Source organism: Myotis davidii, unplaced genomic scaffold (assembly GCF_000327345.1).
Source record: "Myotis davidii unplaced genomic scaffold, ASM32734v1 scaffold436, whole genome shotgun sequence".
Taxonomy (NCBI): Eukaryota; Metazoa; Chordata; class Mammalia; order Chiroptera; family Vespertilionidae; genus Myotis; species Myotis davidii.
Genome location: NW_006292604.1, coordinates 534168 through 540602, shown reverse-complemented (window position 1 = coordinate 540602; position 6435 = coordinate 534168).

The following is a 6435-nucleotide window of genomic DNA, read 5'->3' as shown; positions in this document are numbered from 1 at the left end:
TTGTATTAGGGTAGACTAGAGGCCCGATGCACGAAATTCATGCAAGAGTAGGCCTTCATTTCCCTGCTGTCGGCACCAGCTTCCCTCTGGCACCCGGGACCCGGGCTTTGCTCCAGCCGCGGCAGGCGCCTGGGATGTAGGCTTTCCTCTGGCCCCGGCTTCATCCAGAAGGATGTCCAGAAGGATGTCCAGTCTAATTAGCATATTACCCTTTTATTATTATAGATTGTTACCACCACAGACTGTTTGCTCTACCAAGATGAGGATTCTAGTTGTATTGTTGATAATTGTCTTTCCTCATTGTTAAGCATAAGGTTTGAAACATTTCTTGAAACAAGGCTTGAAACAAATATATCCCACATTCAAAGGCTATTAAATCGCCTTGTTTACCCATATCTTCTGGGGGAAAAAAATCACTTCTACTGTCCTGGTAAACAACCTGCCCCCCTACTTATAATGGTCTGGCCCTCTAGCAACTTCAGTGCAAAATTATAGCTAATTTGCCTACAAACATCAGGTGGTCATAATAATCTGGCCACTCAGTGTATATTGCTAAGGCAAGTTTTTAAAGCAGCTCAGATGATCAATTTCTCTCATGAAGAAACAATTAGAAACAAAACCACACATGTTTTTAAAAAACTGGCTTAACGTAACTGAAAAGATTTTAATGGAAAGAAGTTCGGAAGATTTTTACATTTAGTGGATTTCATTTTCAGAGCTAAGCTATTTTTGCAAGTAGCAACTAACTGCAGAAAATTAAGTTTACAAATGGATAAAGAAAATTGATTGCGGATGAGATGAATTATTTGGGATGCTTAGTTTACTTACATATTTACAAAACATACAATTATTAGGCATCTTAATCCACAGAGAAAGTGTTTTGACAAGTATTTCCCCGAAAGAAGAAAATAGGTGGAGTGACTAGACAGTAATGGCGAACCTTTTGAGCTCGGCGTGTCAGCATTTTGAAAAACCCTAACTTAACTCTGGTGCCATGCCACATCTAGAAATTTTTTGATATTTGCAAATAAGTTCGCGTGTCACCTCTGATACGCGTGTCATAGGTTTGCCATCACTGGACTAGTAGATAAGAGAGTATTTTCATGTGCCAATTTTCAACACACTTTCTCTGAATAACTTTTCCACTTTGAAACCAATTTCACTAGTTTTTAACTTATTTGAAAGCTACAATAAATAGAATACAAAATGATACATTAATGTTGATGTTGGGATTCAATACTTTAAGATCCTATCTGAATCATGTGTGTCAAGGTACTATTCATGAGATATTTGTTGGATGATTTAGGAAGTGTGGGTTGAATAAATAAACTGCTCTAATCATCCCACTCCTCAACCCTGGTCCCTCTCACCTTAAACTTCCAGTAGAGGTTAGCAGACCTCATTTGAACCAAGTTTCTTACTGCTCAACATGCAATTTATCTAAGTTGCTCCCCTGTACTTTGCAGAATGTTATATAAGTAATTTATAATCAGGAATACTATTAAACTGTCTTTGTAAACCTGAGGATCAGTATGAGGTTCCTTACAGAGAGTATATATTTTGTGTGTGTTCTTTGACACCTTGTTCCTTTCTGTGTCACAGTGAGTACAGTGGCTAAAGTCACATTATAAGTGTAAACCCTAAATCGTTCTTGTAAATAGCAGATACTGTTCACATCTCTTTTTGTTTTTGCTTTTTGGCCTTTTCCTAGACTAATCATTTTACTACTTGACTTAAAATTCAAAAGATCTAACAACCTGTGACTTTAGGCAATTCATTTAATGATGTTAGTTATCTGTATCAGTAAATGAAGAATAAGGGTGGCTAGATTATAGAGTTCTTAAGACAATTAAGTTGAATAATGTTACTCAAAAATACTTCATAAATTATAACAATCAAAATAAGTTGGCACTATCATGTTTTTTCTGCCTTTGCACTTTCGTTTTATTCTGTGATCTAAGTATTATTTTTATAGACACTTTTATTGTGTAACACCTTCTATTAAAAGCTATTCCCTATTTTACTCATGTATGAGACTGTAGGCAGGATATGACACTTCACTCAGAAGTACTGCATGAAACAATACCACTGTTGTCTAGTTCTGGTTTTTCACTTTAGTAAGTTGCTTATTGAGAAGAATGATTTCACATGAAAAATGACTAGACTTTTATCAGCTGTGCTTCCACAAAGAATATTTAAAAAGCAGTCCTTTAAAAGATGACGTGGGTTATTTATAACTTCCCATAGTCCTCTCGCCGTAATGCCAACACAATATATGATATTTTATAACCCCTGTAATTTCCATTATCAGTCTGCAACTCTGCATTTCTTTCTTTGTTGACTTGTATATTTGCAAACTATTTATTCATCCCACGATATTTCCATGCAATTGACAGAAAATAATAATGTCAAGACTGAGGATGAGTAAAAGTGACTCCATGAAAGGCACACAAATCTCTTCTTTTTCTCCCCATGTCTTGAATTAGTACCGAAGTTTTAGAATAACTTTTGCAAATACCTAAAGATGGTTTCTGCGAGTGAAGGGTCTGCTTTCTTTTCTACCTTACCTAATTCTACTTCATCCTCAATTCCAAGGGTGGTGTAGCTATGTTGTAAATGTTTCATCATTTTTTTGAGATTTCCCATGGAAGAATGGGATTCTTCTCATTTAGATTTTTATTTGTTTTCGTAAACTTAGTATTTCACATGAATTTCTTTTGAGGAGAACATACCAGGATGTCTTTTTTTCAAGAATATTGTTTCTCTAAACTTCCCTAGCTTTTATCTTGTTTGTTTCTTCCTAAAACAACTGGTTTCATTTGAATAGTTCAAATTACTATCCATGCCATTGAAGGTCACCAGCCTCCAACATATTTCCTTGAGAACTTTGCAGTTTCAAATTTTGTGTTTATAAGGCTATAATTGGCTTTCTAAAATTAATAATGCTATTATACTATTTAGTAACAGAGCATTCCAGGAACACTGGGATCAAGGATTCTTTCATGCATAAGGTATTCTGTGGCAGTAAGAATCTGTCGGCACACTGACATTGAACTGACTCTGCAACACAAATGAATTAGTCTAACTTGCTGTTTATTATCTTCATAAAAGAGAGCTATATACTTGCTAGCAAAAGCACTAGCCCATATTTGACTATTCTTAGCATTGAGATGACCTCCCTGCATGAAGCTAAACATAATTTTCCAGTCACAGATGCCATCTAAGTGTTAATATGTGCATGCCTAAATCAAACCCATTTCCTAATTTGTTATGAACCACCGATATACAGGTGAGCAGAACATAATTTCAGGATACTAGCCAAGTATAAATATTAATGGAGACAACGTACATCATAAACTTTCCAGTAGTGGGAATCACAAAAATAAAGGCCTGAAAGACAGTGGGTTTCACATGGAATATACAAGTATTACGTGTTGTTGGGAAAAGAAGAGGGAGAACATTAGATTTAATTTGTTATGAAGCAGCTTTCATGCGCAAGACATTTGATAAGAGAATAAAGTGAAATTAAAATAAAGAAGATACTGCCTCTGCTCCTAAGAAACTTATGGGGAGATAAAGAGGTAATCAATCCATGAAACTTCACATTGTGCCATAATGAAATCTACCATAGAGTTGCTAAACAAGTGAAATAAAAGTAGGGAATGGGGAAAAACATATACTACTTACAGCAGTGATTTTCAACATTTTTCACTTTATGGCACACAAACTAATTACTAAAATTCTACAGCACACCAAAAAAATCTATTTTTGCTGATTTGACAAAATAAATAGTAGGTATAATTCTGATTCATTCACGCTGGAGGGCTATTGCTGTGTTGGCTGTTGTCATTTTTTTAAATTTAAGAATCCAAGGGAAAAGAGGCCAGAGCCCCTGACTATAGTCAGATATTACATGTTTTAAAAATTCTTGCAACACATTGGTTTAAAATTGCTTACTTACAGAATCAGGAAAGTCTGGAGACTTGTGCACGGATGAGATTCCTTCCAGCAGAGGTGGAAAAGATAGACTCTTTAAAGACAATGGTATGAATACAGGAATAGAACTGACAACATACAGTGAGCATTTAAGAATGATGAGAAATTATGAGTTCCTTAGAAAATGGTATGTAAATGACAGGAATTTCTGATCAGATTACGAGAAAAATTTCAATCATATTCAATGATAATGTATGAATTTGTATACATAATACAGATTCAAACAGTTTTTTAAAACAGGAAAGTTAATGGTCAGAATTATGCTTTAAATATCCCATTCTGGGGCCCAAAGGTGGAATGAATGAAACACTGTGAAAAAGGAATGCATTCAAGACACAATTGGGATAATCTAAATGAGACATAATGAACCCTAGCCAGTTTGGCCCAGTGGATAGAGCTTGGGCCTACAGACTGAAGGGTCCTGGATTCAATTCCAGTCAAGGGCATGTGCCTGGTTGCAGACTCGATCCTAAGTTTGGGGCATGCAAAAGATGGCCAATCAAGGATTCTCTCTCATCATTGATGTTTCTCTCTCTCTCTCCCTCTCCCTTCCTCTCTGAAATCAATAAAAATATATTTTTTTAAAAAGAGAGAGACATAATGACAACTTTAATAAGAAAAATAGATTGCATTGCAGTCACACATGTTAAACATGACACATTATTTAACTACCTTTTTAGACATTCCGCAACCCAGGCATGTGCCCTTGGCCAGAATCGAATGTGGGACCCTTCAGTCCGCAGGCTGACGCTCTATCCACTGAGCCAAACCGGCCAGGGCTAAAGGAATTTTTTTTAAAAAGTCTAAAAAAATAAGGTCAATGATATTGGATGAGAAGACAATATATATTTTGAAAGATACATGGCAGATGGAAGATGACTTTACAACCAAAAGGTTAATGAAGGAGGGATGGCATGAATCTGGAAGTGAATACAAAGGAGAGAAGATTTCTCTCCTCAACCATGCACAGAATTCAGGTCACAACATTTCCAGTGTAAGGCAAGAATATTGGAATTTAATTTCTAAACAATACCAAAATAGAAAGGCTTAGAATTTAGGAACATTAGCCTTGTGAGGGAGTAATGCTGAGGAGCAGGCCAATAACATAATGGGTTAATTGGAGGGCCATCCATGCAGTATAAGTTAATGGGAATGGCTACAGAAATCCAGACATTGAAAATTAGGTAAAATAGTTAAATGACCAATTCAGGAAGTCTAATATCCAAGTAATTGAGATGTGCAGAAAGAGATACCAGAGCAAATATAGGGAGGGAAATTATCAAAGACACAACACAGGAAAATTTCCCATAATTGAAAAACATGAGTGTTCATAGTAAAATAGCCCATGTTCGGACAAACATGAAATTACCAACACGAGGAGCACAGCATTAACATTTTGAAGGATAAAGGGAAAAGGGATAAACAATAAATAAGTACTCTAAAATCTTCCCAAGAGATTAATATAGGACACAAATAAAAGAATAAGAAAAAATGGCATTGAACTTCTCAATATTGAGAATATATCAAGAGAACAGGGCTGGTGGGCTGTAGTGTAGGACTAAGAGAAAGTTGTGTATGTGAGGAACCCATGAAGGGTAGTTGAGTCAACCAATTGAGACCATACTAGAACAGCATGTCCCAAGCTAACCTGGAAAGATAACATGACTATATGAATAACCTTAGCCAAGGTCAACCAAGTTCCCTCAGCAGATGTCCCAGCCAACCTAGAGCCTAAAGAAAAATTTTAATTTTCACACACACACACACACACACACACACACACACACACACACACGCTAAAATGGGTTGGTCTATGGGGAGTGGAACTGAGAAGTGCATTTAGTAAGCTTTCTTTCATTATAGACTTTTAGTAGTAACTGACTTATTTTAAAATCATGGGCATGCTTTAAATTTTTGAAATGATAGACAGGAGTCTACATAGATAGTTTTTATTTTTTACTGTTTTAGAGTTTTACTGTTTAAGCTGTTGCTATTTTTGTTTGATTTCAATGAGAGAGGAAAAGTAAAAGTCTACCAATATGCTTGGATTGGGGGAGGTGAATATTCTGTTTACTGGGCTGAAAACATAAAGGTCTAGAATAATAGGTAGCTGACAGGAACCTGGCATCCTTAGCAAGAATGACAGTTTTCTGTTAGGGCAGACAGGAATTGATTTAGTTTGTTTTCTAAGGAACAGAGCTTCCTGGACAGAGCACAGATCATTGTGGGTAGGGGAGTTTTGGAGACAAAAGTTGACAGTAAGGACTATTTTTTTTGCCATTGACTGAGAAACTAGGCATGAAAGGTCCGAATAAACGTAACTGGCTTTCCAACCCTGAACCCATCTCTGTTTAAAGTATTTCTAGGTGTGAGAATTGAAAATCCTAGATTTTTCTGGGCCTGAGCTTCTGCAGAAATTTTACAAAGAAAGAACACACA